A 17868-nucleotide genomic window follows, 5' to 3' on the forward strand; every position below is an offset into this window, starting at 1 on the left:
AAGCGACTGGTCCCTTCTTTGGGAAGGAGACACGAGGAAAGACAGAGAAGCAGTGTGGTGTGCATGTCTGTGTGTGTGCGTGTCTGTGTGTGTGTGTGTGTGCGCGTGAGAGACTGATCACTCTGACGCCTCCATCTGATAGCATTAAAAGTCCGCTGTCAAATGACACATCGCAGGCTCACTTCTGTCTGTCGAGCTTCTTTTACACACAGATCGAGAAATTGTGTTAAAATCTAAGCCCGGCCTGGACATCAATTTGATTGTTTTGCCTTTCCGTCGCTGGACCGTGAGCCTGAAAGAAGCGGAAATTCATTTTCCTCTTCTTTGCTTAACCGCAACTTCCACCTGACCCGCCGCCTCCCAATCAGCCTACTCTAGTCTCAGCAAATTATCATAGTAACGCTGTCCAACAAAAAACATGCAACTCCAAATTGAGTGACTCTTCTCTTTATAACTAAAAGCTTGAAAGGTTTGGAGTGTTCTTTTGTAAATTAAGAGTCAGGTTATTTTTTTTGAATCGTCGGATTGGTTTTCTTTAGACTGGGACAGTACTTTGTAGTAACATTTCATTTAAAAAATAAATGGAATAAAGGCACTAACGTTATATTCATAACAAATGGACTGTTGGTTAATTTTAAACCAGAAAGAAAGGAAATGTGTATATGTACAGTATGTATGTAAGTATGTATCCCCTCCACCACGCAGAGACAGCTCTTTATCCCCCAATAAACACCTTCCAATCACTATTCGCTTCTCACTTTGCAAGAATTATTGGGAGCTAATAGATTTGCAGCGTTGCCATTCGGTGATCCAATTACTAGGATCTCCATTAGCAATTAACTTCTCACTAAAAATAACAATAATACCAATTACATGCACACTTAATCACATAATCAACATATTCTGTCACTACACAGTTATTGTGATTACCTCAATGTTTCATGAATTGCCTTGCCAGAGGGACGGGGAGCACACATCAATGACAATTTTGATTACACGAGAATGGCAAATGCAACATCATGTTCCCGGATAATGAGTGGGCCAGAGAGGCCATTCTGCGGTTGCTAAATTGATTTCTGCCGATGACAAAAGAAGACGGGGCTCGCTTTTGTAAGTGGATGGACTGTAAATTAATTGTGAGCACTAAGCTGGCAAACGTTCATAGACAATCAAGCAATATTTGAATGTTTCTGTGATTTCGGTCGACTACTTGCATTGCCCGCCTGTTCAGAAATGTGTCTTTACTCTTGCCAGAAATTAGGAATACAAGATTTTTGGGAAGAAAGCAGCCAACATAAAACATGCAGTAGTTGTAAGAGGTCGTTTTTTTTTTCTATGCGTAGCATTGGGACATTCGCTTCTTCTGTGGATTCATGCATTTTCTTCTTAAGTATAACAGCTGTTAGCATCCCGCCAAAGTTGGTTGAAAGAGCCACCTGTCACCTGCTTACCCAAGGGCCATAGGTTAGCAAGCGTCTTCATAGCTCCCACAAATGAGGAGATAAACCGGCGGGCGAGCTGATTAGCATCTGTGAAGCCACAGAGCTAACATAAATACTTTGGTGTAAGCAGCCTTTTGTTAAATTGATGTATTTATTTTTCTTAATATTCATTTCATGATTTTGTTCATATACCCACAAATTCACATCTTCCATGGATTGTTTTTTTTTTGTTTGTTTGTTTTTTAATAGTCTTCATAGATTAGTTTGTCAAACATGGGACTTGGAAATAGGGGGCGGCCCGGTAGTCCAGTGGTTAGCACGTCGGCTTCACAGTGCAGAGGTACCGGGTTCGATTCCAGCTCCGGCCTCCCTGTGTGGAGTTTGCATGTTCTCCCCGGGCCTGCGTGGGTTTTCTCCGGGTGCTCCGGTTTCCTCCCACATTCCAAAGACATGCATGTCAGGCTGATTGGACGCTCTAATTTGTCCCTAGGTGTGAGTGTGGGCGTGGATGGTTGTTTGTCTCTGTGTGCCCTGCGATTGGCCGGCAACTGATTCAGGGTGTCCCCCGCCTACTGCCCGGAGACGGCTGGGATAGGCTCCAGCACCCCCCGCGACCCTAGTGAGGATCAAGCGGTTCGGAAAATGGAAAATGGAAAATGGGACTTGGAAATCTAGCATGACGTTTTAAGACAGCAGAATAAGAAAGTCAAGATGGGGCGTTGGGCTGAAATGTGAAGGGTGACTGTGGAACACGCCATCAAATTACAACCCAATAAAGGTTTAATAGTGCAGTTTTGGCTGGACTGCCGTCCTTCTGTAAGGCGGGCCAAGATTTGAGGCTTGTTGAGGACTAATGTATCAATGGAAAAGAGTTGGTCGTTTGCTTCCTGGCTACTGTCATGCTACGCAATGAGTTGAACACATTTTAAATTAAATCCAATTAAATCAAACATTACATAAGAAAAAAAAAGATGTTGCTTTGAATGCTAACCCGGATTGGTATTATGTCCATTGCCTTTTGAACAAAAACAATCCCACACAAAGAGAGGCGCAACGAAAACACACCGAAACGGAAACAAAATGAAGGCCTTTTGTTGAGTGATCCCATTTGAGGGCATAAAATCGTTTTGGTTATAGCAGGGTGCATATTTCCCTGAGCGGCTGCGCAGCCCCCTCGTGTGAGTTTTCTAGGAGTGAGCCTGGTGTCTGCTGTCGATAGTAATGACCGACAGGTGTGGTCTATTGTTAGTATGCGAATAGCTGAAATGACGGAAGTGGACGAACACAGCCGTACGTCTCGGCCTCCCGTGCTATAAGGTCACCATACGTGCCAGATTCCATGCCACTTGCTGTGGTGGCCTCTGATTAGTCACTGGCTTGATGGGGAGGGAAAAATAAGAAACATTTGTTTTTTTCGGCTTAACGACCGCCAAATAAATGGAGTTGTATTTTAGTAACATTTAGCTTTGAAATGCCCACAGAGCAGCAGGAACGGATCCAAACCTTAAAGGCCACAGTGGGACCACTGACACAGACCACTTTGGGAATGTGCATCCTGCTGCTGTTAGAATGAGGGAAGCACTGGGGGTAAGCAATTGTGATGGTTTGAATTCTTCTACCATGACTTGTGTACAAGCGGACTGTTTTTTTTTTTTTTTCCTGGTCGCATCTGTCCTGGGGGCGGAGTATTTGGAGGGGCTTGCCGGAATGCAAGCCTGGATGGTTAGCACACGTGTAAGGGAAAGAATTCATTCTTGAGAGATGCTTCACTTGAATACGTGAAGTGATAACATGGCAGTGTTGAAGCGGATGAAGTCCACAAGCGAATCAACTGATAACCAAGCAGAGAAATCGGAATGAAAAGTGGGAAAGCATCCTAAGAGACTCAAAGACAAATATTAATCCTGATCAAAAGTGTGGACTTTGGAGCAACAAACAACAAAGTCCATCATCACGCAAGCGATGGTTTAACAGCCATACTTAAGTGACCCGGTAAAGCCGGCAATCAAACGAACAAGCGTCCAGGTGCTGTTCGATCACTTCTGCAACATCTATAATGAATCACAATTGAAGCACCAGACTTTGCAAGCGATGCTCTCTTTGTGTCTTTTTTTCATGCCTGGTCGTGACTTTCCTATTGATGTAACCAATGAGTGGCTATAATCTTGAAAACATCTAAAAGGTATACTTTGGCTTTAACTCTAGCCAGGTATGCTTTTCTAGCCACTGCACAAAACCTCACCCCACCCCCACCAAATTAAATGCGTCTAAGAACTGACAATGTGCAAGCGTGTCATCCGTTTTGAAACATTGGACTCGAGACCTTGCAGCATTTAATGAGTTGAGAATGACAACCGGCTGGATGTTTGTGGCAGCACCCACCCCAAAAAAAGGGTGACTGCCTCCCTGAACAAGTGCACCGAGTAGACTCACTCAACAAATAATAATAGTTAGGTGGCAGGCTCACCGGCCCAGTCGACTTTCTTCTCTCAGTCTCCCTCTCATCACTGACATAAGCTGTCTGCTCTGGACATACACGGTTATTCAAAGAAGAACTTATTAATAGGCCATGAGTAAACACCATCAAGTCTGAAAGTTTCCAAAGCACGGGGCCACAGACTAGAATTTCACAAGTGGATCATAACATGTCATGGTTACTACAGAACCTGACTTATGAACCATCACGACAAAAATGGTTTGCTGAATTTCCTCCATTTCAGTTCGTCAGGTGGTCGTACGAAATAAATTTATCTGGGTCCAGGTGCGTTTTCTTGTTGTTGTTTTTTTAAGTGGACTCTACACAAATGTTCCTGGGTTATATTTTGTACAACCACTTAACGAAATAACATGAACCCTTTCATACACCCTGTAACATGATAAGCTGTCCACTGTCGTAATCGCTGTCCCTGAAAGGGTTAACGTAAGTCCATCCAAAACCTCTTGGTCAAGACAACCGCTGTGTCCACAGCCTATCCTGCACCGAGCGCCACCCAAACAAACGGGACAATCGCATCAAAATGTGGCTGCATGAATGAACCAAAGATAATAAACCACCAAATTCCAGGGGGGGAGGCACATGATCTCAAGACGATGCTCGAACTGAACGTCTCATCAATGATGCACGATGTTCCTTTCAATTCCCGCGAGCTTCAAACTCCAACTTTTGTTGACACTTTTAAAAATCCTTTGAATTTTCTCCAAATAACATTTCATCGGGGTCTGGTTCTACTCAAAGTTGTCGATGATTAAAAGGTTGGTCTCCTAACGGACGGCAAATGTCAGACTCCTTTCAACCGCAAAAGAAAGTGTATGCACACTTTTGTCTGGCGTTGCACTGTCTGTTCCTTCAAGACAAATGCTCCGTGATAACCCACGCCGTGATACTGCACAAATAAAACTACGTTGTACGCAATTCCCCCGAGGCATGGAAACGATAACCTGTTATTTCTGTTGCTATCCGATATTCAAAGGGGTTGGACCGATATTGCAACTTAAAAGGTTGGTTTTGGCATCATGACATTGGCAATGCAGTCGTCTGCGGTCGATTTTGACATCGCAGACACGGCCGGTTATTAATCTAAATATGCGACCGATCCAGCAACGCCAAAGAGAAGAAATTGTCTTTTGACGTCCGTTCATTCAAAATTTGCGGACGATGTTCCGCTTCAGAAACATAATGAGATTTTAGATCAGAATACAGGACTGTACAATATGTGAAAATTGCGAGACGTCCGAGAGTTTGGTTACACGTGTGCTTTTTTTATTGCTGAAAGCCGGCCAACAAACACGAGGGAGGTTTTCAGTGGCTTTTTTTTTTTTAAACGTTCTTATACAGGGGCAACAAGCTCTGTCGTCGTCTGACCACAGGAATCCGGCCATGCCGGCCGGCCTTTCTTAATGTGGCCAGCCAAGGCGGCCTCTTGCATTCCAAAGCGCACAAACATGTTGACCAAATGGGACTCATCAATCCCGATGATTCCTGCAAACTGCTCTTAAACATCCGCATCGCCTTTTGCTTTTTGCCTTTCACCTGCCCGCCAGGACAAGATGGTTCTCATAAGACGGCCGTCCATTTTCTTCAGCTAGGCGCTCTTTCAAAAGGAGGGTGCAGAGAGTTTGTGGAAATAAAAAAGAAAGAAAAAAGAAAGAAAATATGACAAAGCTCGCCAGTGTAAAGTCCTGAATTCTTGATTTGAAATATGCATTGAAACTTCTGCACTGCAGGACTCATGCCGGGCGATGTCAGAAGAATTATGCGTGCAGATGATTGTTGGCACTACAAGTAATAGAAATATGTCAGCAATGATGCTGATTAAGGTTGCTGGCTAGGGTCAGCCTTCCTCTATCAGCGAGTGTCAGGATGTGGTGATGACTCTCACAACAGGGTGTCTGGGTTACACCGTTTCCATTCTTCTTTGAGTTTGATAGCTAATCAATGAGGGGCCTCGGGGAGGACCAGCTGAGTACCGATGAAAGGATCCTAATTGAATCTGACAATAATTTTCACATATTTCTCATACCCTGTCTCTGATGCCATTAGCGACATCATGGTGATAATAGTTGCCATGACAGCATGAGCAATGCTCATTAATGACCCGGCTGGTGGTAATGTTCTTTGCTATATTTCCTTTTCCTCTGTCTCGCGTTTGGGTCATTCTTTAAAGACCTCGAAGATCACGCAAAGGTTACACACACAAAAAAATATATATTTCGACTGTAAAACAATTTGGAGGGAATTGCATAATATGTTAAAGTTTTGTCAGCAGGACGACATATGCATTTTTCCCCCAAAAACAGTGATCAGAGACGTTTTTGTCATATGTTGAGTGTCAAATTCGTCCATTGTAGAACTTTTCTGCAGTCTAAACTGTTTTGTTTGTTTTTTTATGTTACCAAAAAGAAAATGGGGGGGGGGGGCAATTAATCTACACACAGTAAAACGTAACTTGTGTAGTGCATATATTTGTGTTTATACAGATATCTAGCTAGCTAGTTGGCTGGCTAGATGGATGAATGGATGGATGGATGGATGGATAGATGGATAGATAGACATGTCAGTTGCCGTACATTCATACAAAGTTGAACGTGAGGCTTAGAATTGGAAGATATTTTTGTACAGATTTCCATTGGAGCCATCCAACCAGCAGAAGAGTAAACGTGGACATAAGCTTCCATAAAGGTTCTATTATTGTGCAACCAAGCTGTTGATGCAAAACAAACATCTGTTGTGGACAGGGCTGTGTTTTGTGTGAGGTCGTGCGCCGCTAAACGGGAGCCAGGAACAATTTCCCAAGAGTCTCGGAATGACAAACACCTCCTCTTTGACTAAGGACAAATGTTTCTGGAGGGGACCGTGTCCGTCTGCACTGACTGTAAACACACGGGTGTCAGGAAGCAATGTCACAAGCGATTGGAGGGGGACTTCCGGGTTTTTATGGGCCAGCTCGGCAACCGCAGAGACAGTTTGTGGAAAGAAACAAACAGCTGCACGAAGGCACACTAACTTTATGCCCCTAGTCTATCGAATGTGTACGCAGACATCAATGCATCACTGCCTTTTAATTCACCTTTTGGGTACAACTATTTTATACATGGAATTTCTGGCTAGATTAGTACAAACCAGGCTGAAAAAAATGTGTATGCTGAAACTAGGATTATCCATTTGTAAACTTTTGGTCACTCAATGATTACCATTTTTCAAATCACACATTGTATGAGCAAAACACAAAGGGGGATATTCAAATATCACAGTGTTTAAATTTGTTTTTTACTGCCTGCGTTGCCCTACGTTGTTGAAAACAATTGCCACTGTCTCACAATTTTACAGCAGCAAAATTATGAAAGGGAGAAAGTAGAAGACAAAAAGTATATACCGGTAATATGAATACAAATATAAAATAAATATAAACCACAATAATAAATAAAAGGTGGATGTTATGGCCATTTTGTGCAATGGAAATAGAAGCTTCGGTTTCATGAAATCAAGTAAAACAGCCAGTTTATGTAAAGTCTACACACCCCTGTTTAAATGCCAGGTTTTTGGGGAAAAAAATGATCAGGATCAAAAAGGCCAAAACTTATTCCACCATTAAAATGACCTATATATAACCTGCACAACTCTGTTTGAGAGTGGAAGTAAATAAAAAATAAAAATGCAAAAATGTGGTTGCACAATTACGCACACTCTTAAAGTTGGGAAGTGACTGCTTCGACTTGCGCAAGTTACATTTAAACTCATGTTAAAAGAGGGTCAGGTCAGTACACACCTGCCCCCATCTAAAGTGCCATCAATTATCCCCAAATACATTTCAGATGTTCAAGTAGTCTTTTTCAAACATTTTTTCCCCCCATTCAAACTATCCATAATCCCTTCCACCTTGAGTTAAGCGTTCCATCCGAAAATACAATAACATTGCAAAATGAATTCTAACTGAACAACATTTTAATAAAGAAATCCAGATTGAAGTCTCAACAATGGCAAAACGTGCGTCCAAATGAAGCTGGCGTCATTGAGCGCCTTCGAAATCCGAAATGCACGCTACTTGACTGGATGCACATTTGAACTCAGTCGTTACGCAGGGAATGCAATGAAAAATATTTTGAAGTTGGCTGACAGATTACATTGGTCCTGAGGCTGTTTGACATGCCGCATCTTGGCAAATTAAGGTTAAGGCAAGGTAGAAAGAATCTATCAGAGCTTGACTCGGGCCTCATCAGATAAAGCTCGCAGCTGCGGGGCATCCCTTGTCTCTGTCTCGTCACTACGCGTGCATACATGTACTGTAGCAGCCGCGCCGTCATCTGAATGCACATGTAAGCGCGCACAAACACGCTACACACGAGCATCATTTCCACAATGCAAACGCAATGCGCAGCACAACACATGTTCAGATTCTGCTACAATTCCAGTTAGATGCTACAACAACCAACAGCACAAAATTCCCTAAAATGGAGGGGAAAACCACACGCTACATACTTCATATCTTGATTTCATGTCTGGGTTATATTTAGGGAAGTGGCGATTTGTGAGTTTTCCACATGTGCCACTGCCACAGATGTATGAATATTCACTGTGATATGACTGAAAAGCAAACTACCCAAAGACTTTGCAGCTGTTTTCTCGAAAAGGACTTGAGTGAGTCAGGAAGAGTAAAAAAAAATTAATTGTTATGGTCAAACACGGCAATATTTGTATTGTATTTTTGTGTCCAACAATTCGTCAACGATTACGTTGACGCAATAAGAATATTTGCTGTCAGAGCCCGACGTCTGCTGCATTTCAGGAAGTGTTTCTTTCAACACGTCGGTTTCACGCCACAGCTGGACAGACCATCAAAATTCAAATGGGGGTTTCCAAACTCTTCGAGAGGTTATTAAAAAAAAAAAAAAACTACCACTCACTCTTTCATTCCTTCAGATAAATGCAATTAGTACAAAACTATCTTTTGGATTGATTATCTCAGATACTGGAAGCAATATTCACACAAATGCCCATAATAAAAATTAAAGCAAACCATAATTTGCTGCAGGTTAAATGTAAAATGACAAAACATACATTCTGGCAATTTGTTGACATAATGGTGGTGTTTTGGAAATAGAAGCTCTTAAAAATGCGGATTTAAAGTGGACACCTAAACATGAAATGACATCTCCTCTAAAATGTGCAGAATCTTTTTGTAAGAAACAATTTCGGGAAAGGAGTAGTTCTGGCTGTTATTAAAACGACGGCATCTCAACCACTGGTTCATTTGGATTCTTTATTAACATTTCAGCTTTTTATACAGGAACTATTGCGTGTACAGTGCAGAGGAACACAACACAGCGCGTGGTTCTGCCATTGCTGGTCAGTCAGTGTGGTCTGAGTTGGAAACCTTATACAATTCAGAGGCAACTTGTAACAGCATAATCGATTTAAATAAGCTGATTATTTTGGGAGGTAGAAAACAGCAAATGTGAGACGCAGACTACAGTCGCCGTTTTGTGTTCATTTGAGTGAGTACATCAAAATCAGAAAGGAGCCATTAACCTTACGTCAATCTCATCAGGAGATGTACTTAATGCCACTTGGCCTTCCGCCAAAAGAGGCGGAAGGCCAAATGGCACCTTAATATTTGTTATTTCAATTTGAACAGAGAACGCGCGCCGCCATGTCATTCCTGATCCAGCTTTCTGGCCAACCGAAGTGTGGGGTGAACGTCAACACACAGTCACAGTCGCTGCTTCTGTTTATAGCAGTAGCCCGGGGTTAGCATGTACTAATTGCAGTCAGCAAAACGCTTCGTAATAGGCTTTGTTTATTCAGGTTAAGCATGATTGGGTGCATACGTTGGGGCCTTCAACAATTCATCGCATGAGAGGAAGAAAACGTCTCCGCTTTGAGCACATTGACAATATGTGTGGAGGAGGGAAGATCCGGGTTTTAGAGAAACAATGACAATTCTAAAATTGCTTCAAAATACTTCATCTTCAGTGGACCTACTTCATGAATTCCCCCGCTCTTCAGTCGTCTTAAAGTACAGTACTTTCTATGCAACTGTGGTAGTTTTTTTTTAAGTTATCAACAAATACAGGTCAGCTGAGTTAATGTAGGATAAGGTAAGCATCCGTATATATTTTATGAACCGAGCTGAACGGAATGTCTTTTTGCATAAAATTTGATTCAAAATGTGGCAAGGTTAGCATTCAAAGCGCATACTGTAGATGTGTAGCAGCAACAATTAATGTTTTCCTTTCATGGGGTCTAAACGTGGGGCGGCCACTTCCACACCATTTGGTTCAATAAACATGCCACAAACCACCAAAAACTGATCGAAAATTGAATTCCACGCCAGGCAAATTGTTTTATAAGTAAAAATCATCAGAAGTCAGTTGCACTTCTTCCCCAATATTTTAAACAGGGTTCGGGACGATTTGCTCCGAGCATCTTGTTTTTAGCCAAAACCGATACGTGTCTTTAGGGTATTCTCTTAACAGTGCATTTGAGAAATGTCTGCGAGAAAACAACTTGAACTGCACCCTTCCAGGGGCTGCCCAATGTTGGAAGAGGAAGCGATGAGGGGGGCCAGGGGGGATAGGTGGGCTATAACTCAAATGGGATTTTGCCATGAGGTAAACTGGCAGCAACCCAATGAAGGAGAGATGTCATAGATATGATTTAGAGGTGGTTTTGAGGTGTGCCGGGAGTAACCTCAACTGATTCTTACAGACCTTGGGAGGGACATAACCGGAGTGATTGTGAACTACAAGAGCTCAGGAATCAGATCAATGATCAACTGGAGGCTTACAATCTAGACAGAAGTAGACGCTTGGTATCATTGATGCTGGAAACTACTACTGGTTGCGGTGGAGGTTTTATGATTTGAAATGGTAGTGGCTAACTAGCTACATTCGCGGCAAGAGACTGATGATTAATCTACGCTTTCAAATAACCCGACAAAGTCAACGTAAGAGTAAGCAAGTTCGGGTCATCAAATTCATCGGCGATAAAAATCCAAACTCGACAGATGAGCGAACATGCAACCATTAGGACCCATGAAGTGGGCAATAAAGAGGGTTGTTGCCGAGCATTCCATGGAGAGTATTTACGCTCATTATTCAAATTAACCCCATCCAAGTGTCTCTCCGGGTCTGCTGCGGTGTAATTGGGTTCTTACTTAAAACAGGAATTACTTTCTGTGTGTTTCACCCGCATTTTTTTTATTTTTTATCATTCCCTACACCAATGAAATTAGAAAAGGTACCGGGAGGGGTGATTTGCTAAAGTACCCAATTTTGCCCCAACTCATAATTTTAGAGGCTTCAATCAGAGAGCAATAACCAGTACTAAAAAACAAAGTTTGGCTTTGACTAACCGAAAATCTGCACTGTGTTGTTGGATTAAGGCGGGGCTATAGTGGTAAAAAAAAAATGTTCAGCACAATGATCAGGCTTCTGCCAGCGTGTCAGTTTAAATCTCCTTCATATGTTTTACTAAGCCATACCCAGGGCCCTGTTAACACTCCAAACATCCAGCGTCACAGAACCGTGTCCCTATCCATTTACTTTAAACATGCTCAAACTTTCTTCTTTTTTTTTTTTTTGCAATGTAAACAGACAAAGAACGACCCCTCTGGGGCTTCTACCACTATAAGCTCTATAGAATTGCGTGGCCAAAGGAAAAACTTTCCTTCCGCCCTTGTCTGCTGGGCTCCGATTGAGATAGAGATTGACCCAAGTCATAGCCATTCAACCGACACACTCCATTGCCGCTGACCTGCTGTCTAAACCTCCTAAATTAGACTACTGAGACCCCAGAAGCCAAGGCTTACATTACCACTACCTGTGAAACCTTGGCAAGCCTCCTCGACCCGAGTTGGAACGTTACGCAAAGAAAAGCCGCCCGGCCTGTCTACGCTGTCGCCCTGCCCACAAATGGACGGTGAAAGGCAACATGAGCCTCAATGACAGAGCAGTAGTTGGCTAGGTTCCCTTCTGGGCCCCTTAAAGATCCCAGGATGGAGAGTACCCAGTGGAAAGTCTCTAGCCTATGTCTATGAGGTTTCCATTGTCAAATCAATCGACAGAAAACTGTGGGGCAAGGAGAAAGGCAAGAGCGAGAGTAAAGCTCTCAAAAGACGCTAGCATTGTAGTCATTTAGGTGAAGCAGGGGTTGTGGGATAAGAGCTCCCATTGTCTGCCAGCGTTATTTTGACAATAATTGTGTTGGCACAAGAGAACGCCCTTGAAGATTGAGATCGCCAAAACCAAGTTGTTCCGAAGACAAGGACACAGCACGGACATGATGTTGCTGTCGTTCAAACAAACAGTCCATATTTGTGCCGCACAAATGAAATTATGAGTCAAAGAGTGCATGCTTTTGGGCGCATACCATTTAGATGAAATTAAAGGCAGTAGCAGGGGTTGGATTGGTACATAAAGTCGGGCAAGGAAAATAAAACAGATGTAATAGCACAGGCTTGAAATTGCCTCGAAGCATCTGAAATTAGAAGAGCGTCGACCACTTTGAGGACGGCACATGCACGAGTAAGGAACATTTCTGGAACAGTTTCCTGCCTTTATTTTTTTCCCCCCCCCCAACCTCGATGTAATGAAGGAGAAATGTAATTCATCTAGAGACGAGTGAAGACCGACTTCCTCTCTTTTCAAACATAAGGTGGCGGAAATAAGAGAAAAGATTATGGACGGAGCGGCGGCGGGGAACTTAATGGGAGGAAATCATTTAGACGTTACAGTCATTTTAATGTCCTCATGTCGGTTTATAATCACTCTCGTCTGGCGCTTTTGGCAAGGGGGGGGGGGGGGGGGGTCGTGAAGTGCAATCGTGTTCAACATAAAACCATTGGTAATTGCGTTTGTTATTTTCCTACTATGGATATCCAAAATGCATTGGAATATAAAATACATAATATAAAGCAAAACATTGTAAGGCTACGAAGCCATGTAGTGTAAAGAAAAAAAAATGTCTTAGGCCTTATTTTACAGATACCCTCAAACTGTTCTTTTGCGCAGTCAAAGACTTTGAAGTCAAGGCCTGAACCGTTGCCTCTGCCTGCTCAGCCGCCCGAGGCCTTGTATCTTCTAAAACCTGTTTGCTCACAAGTGGAGCACACGAGGTGTTTGAGCAAAGTGCAAGGTGGAGATGTGGCTCCCGTTGTGAGACATTTGGAGAAAGGCTGGCAATTTGTCAACAGAACGCGCTACAGTTCCAGGCTTGGATGTGTAACCCGAGTCCCGCTTACTGCACACAAAAAAAACGGGATATTAACTCATTCACTCCCAAAGACGTTTTTAAACGTCTTTTCAGACTTGGTCCAGAATTGGCTGGTACTGAATGAGTTAATTGCGATGAAAATTGTCAATGGAATTTAATGACCGTAAATTGACCAACCTTCATACTCACTTTAAGAGGAAGAACGCTTTTGAAGTGAGGCACAAAACCGGTGGGCAATCAAAGCAAAAGAGACTCGCGGATCTTTACCATGTCACCGGGGGTCTGTGTTCATTCTTAACCTTGGCTCCGTGGATGAAGTTAATGAATCAAACCAATACTTCTCTCCACTGATCCATAATTATTTGAAAAGAGATGAAAAATTAAACAAGGCGAGCCGATGAGGTTATCATGCCACGCAATTAGTACGCCGGAGGGAGATTATGCTACCTAGATACCATTGGGGAGGTGTAATTTCTCTTGCAGATGGAGTTTTTCTTTTTTTTTTTTTTTTTTTTTTAATGAAGAGCGCAATTACCTAAATAGGTCAGCCAAAGACACGCTGTTGCTGTTGTTGCTGCTGCATGCCGCTGCTCAGCGTACCTGAGAGGAAGCCGCTACAGAAAAAAAAAAAAAAAAATCATAATGCACTGTCTGCAACTGTTGTTCCCACTTCAGGATCTGCACTTGGTTGTTTTCTTCAATCTCCTTCCTATCCTCCCTGGATAGTGCGTCACATTTTTTTTTTAAATTTAAAATTCACAATTAAATAGTGCAGCCGTAAAAGTATTCCGTGCGTTAGGATAACAACAGTAGCAATGGTGATCACATTCCGTTCACTTAACTATTGTACAGGCAGCGACATGCTCAGTCAACATGACATCACAAATCGATCATTTCCCCAATAACCTTTGAAATACGCGACTCGTCATGATCGTCCTTAATTATAGGACAAATATGTATTATTTGAGCACTCTTGCATTCATAATTATAATCACTGTGCAAAGATTGCTGACATCTAATTTGAAATCAGTGTCCAAATCAATTTTTGTTTGATTGATTCACGCATATATTGCCTGGTTTAGCAAAGCTACTGGGTTGACAACTTCCATAAATGTGTAATTTTTTTTCAGCCCAAAAAGAATTACAAATTGTACAACCTGACAGGTGTTGAACTTTTTATATACAATATTGCAAAGCAATACGGGAAACATAAACACGCAAACCAGTCAGCAGGGCTAGCTCATACTCAGAAGTCGCTAACGGTGAGCATTCCGTGCGACGAACAAATACATGTAGTTGGTTTCTTTTCTCTCTTTTGTGAGGTTTGATCTCAAGCCAAATGTGAAATATTTGGTAGCATTCTCAACAAGCGTCGTGTGACATGATTGAAAGAAGTCTGGCACAGGCGCTCTTTCCTCAGCACATAACAAGCGACCTTGTGAACTGCCAAATGGTGCCTGTTTCAGGTTTTCGAACGTGGCAGGTGCCTTGATCACGATTCAACCGACTTGTCAACAAGCTCTGTTTGCCTGAAATTTGGCAAGCGCTCCGTCACAGTTTCCAAGTCGAAACTTGGAGCAATACAGGAGTTATTCTCCTCTTTATACATTTTTTTTTTCCTAAGACGATGCGCCACTTCATTGTTCACGTTGAATCTACGCCTCGGAAGAAAACCGTCGGATTAAATGTCGAGTGTCCGGTTTCTGATGTAATTCGTAGTAATAAGAACTGCAAACGGAGTCGGCGTCTCTCTGTTGGACAGGGTTTCGCCAAGCCCTCCTACACACCGGTACGTTGCAAATATGTTTCCAGCAGTGACACGAGCATCCCCTCTTTACACTTAATCGTTGTCAATCACTCCGCGCATTTGGCTGTGTGGCTCATCGGAAGCGATCCAGCATTGCGTCCCGTCCAATCTGTTTGGCTCTCGCCCGGGAGGTGCATGCTGTTTTCATGCCTGTGTGGGATGGCTTCAAGCTGTTTTCTTATCAAAAGGCCCATTCAGACATTCTCTTTGAGAGGCATTGCAAACCTCCGATATCACAGCCTCCGTTCAACCACATGTCTTGATTTTGGAGGCCAGCATCAGATTTGCTGCCACGACGAGCTGTCGCCGCGAAGGAACGGGATGGCATTTATCGTCTTGAACCACACGCAGCACTGAATATCAGCGAATTTGTACGCATGTGTGCATTTAACACCCCCCCCCACACACACACACATCCCCCCACCTCGTAAATACTATAATATAGATCACACGGGCACACAATCACTCACCCTCTGGATTCATCTTTGCTAAAAAAAATTTTTTTTTAAACGGTGCTTCTTTGCAACAGCAGGTGTTCAAGCGCTTCCTTTTCAATCACCACTAAATTTATGTCTGAGGGGGTTTTTTCTGTCCTCCTTCAGTTCTAAGACAAACAAACACAGAGGAACGCTACCGGCATATGACACGTTCGGTCTTCCTCTAGGTGCTGCATGAAACTCCGACCAAACATCACCAAATAAAATTAAAGAAGCAACATTGGTCAAACAAAGGCAAAAGGTGCAGCCAAGATGGCGGCTTTTCACCCTTTCTGAAGTTGATCAGAAAGCCAGAAAAGTTTTTTTTTTGTGTGTGTGTGTGTTGTATGCGTTTATGTGAGTGTGTAGGCATTTGTTTTCGGAAATGGATAAAAATGAATGAGGAACTTGAGATGGAATGTGGAAGCCTGCTAGAAACATAAGTGGAGGAGCAATTCATTCAAATCTGGAGCATTTTTTTTTGTTTCGTCTTGAAAGACAACTAAACCTACGTCCATAAAACTTTACAGAGGGGTGGGTGGGTCAAGGCAACCATTAAATTCGGATCGGGAAAGGCAAAAAGCCATGATTTTTATTTTTACTTTTCTAAAACAATGATTCGCAACCAGTGTGCCATGAGAAATCATCAGACGTCACCAGGAGAATTTGTGAATTCCACTTAATTTTACCAATGTAGCATTTATTTACTTATTTATTTCGAGGCCAGCAACATAGTCACCGGCAGAACAATTAAATACTCTTCCACCAGGGGACAGAAGGTACATAATTAATTATTATTATTATATACAGTATAGTTTTAACTTTTTGTGATATTTTTGTTTTGTGGTGTGTCTTGAGGTTTCTTCTGATGTAAAATGTGTGCCTTGGCTCAATAAAGGTTGCAAAACATTGTTCTACAAAGCATAAGTTAGGACATTTTAAACTTCATATTTCAACGTGAATTTTAGGCTATGTTTAGGCACATTTGTGGATCTTTGTCGTCCAAACCCAACACATAACATTTTTAACATCGGACCAATAGTAGCCCAACATATGAATGAAGCTAAAGTCTGACTGTACTTTGGGACAAATCTCGAGTGTCCAAAAAATATCCCCTTGCTGTATGTTTCAGGAGATTCTGAAACAGTTGATAAAATGCATCAGGAGCTTCCCATGTCACACATAGAGTCAGAAATATTCCGTAATATTGCAAGTGCGATACCTGACTCAGATCTAGCATAAATTGCAAAATCGCAATTAAAGGTGGACAACTGGTATGGCTCCTTGGCGGGAGTTTATACTTTGTAGATGAGCATAAGATCGCTGAGCGGCTTCTTAAGCCATCATGTAAAACTGATAGATTTCATCTTAACTTTGGATCGCTGCCTCGCTCTTCAGCAAGGCCTTCCATGCAGTTATCCAACTCACAAACTATGCAGCAGCTGAAGTGTTCCACATTTTGATGAATGCGTACTGATGAGGATCATGAGGAGACTCGACTCACCAAAGGCTACTGAGTACAAATATAAAAGTGGACTTTTTTCTTTTTTCCCCCTCTTTTCCCTGTTAGCTCAGCCATTTTGAGGCGGTCAGGCCGTCTTGCCACAATCACACGCTGGCGCCACAATTGCAGTGCTTCGACTGCAACTCTTTCACTATATAATGAATGCATTCAGAAATAAACATTAACCACTCATATGACACCCCCCTCCCCTCCAAGGGCTTATGTACAGACACAGGACCGGAGTGATGTTTGTCCTGTGCCCTGGAAGGTGGCATGCTCACCTGGCCCCAGCAAGTCGTGCGGCGACAGCGTGGTTTGGGTTCAACACAGAAGTAGTCAGTGAGCGGGAGGTGACCACTGGCCACTGTCGCACACTCGTGGAACCATACGCGGCGCCGTTCCAGGGAATGTTGGGGGACGATGCGAGAGGAAGAGGGTGTTGTTTTTCTCAACATCAACCTTGTGTGAGTATGTTCGCCAGGCATGTCCATGGTGACGGGCAAAAAAAAAAAAAAAAAAGATGCATACATGGAGTCACATACAAGTCCACATGATTAAACACTGAGGGTTTTTTTCTCTGTATATTATTTTGTATGTGCTGTATGTTGTACAAAAGCAAAAGTTCATCACCACAAAAGAGAAACATACCTGCAAAAGCCACCGAGTTTGAAGACTTGATTTTTTTTTTTTTTCAAAGCTGGTTGGATCTGCCCGGTAATTTTCCACATTTTCCAGCCAGTCCACTTGAAGCTGCTTTCAAGGCTGTTTACTCACTTTAAAGTTCTACACGACGCTCGCTGTACGGAAGGTACGGAAACGCAAGCACTCATTTCCGCACGGCGTCAGCATCGCCACCTTTTCATTTGTCCTAAGTGATATTGAAGTAACAGGTTTCCATCTAGTTTGACATTTCTATTTTTAAACTGATC

This window comes from Hippocampus guttulatus, chromosome 5, assembly GCF_054856545.1.
Source record: "Hippocampus guttulatus isolate MCC_2025c chromosome 5, RoL_Hgut_1.0, whole genome shotgun sequence".
Lineage (NCBI taxonomy): Eukaryota > Metazoa > Chordata > Actinopteri > Syngnathiformes > Syngnathidae > Hippocampus > Hippocampus guttulatus.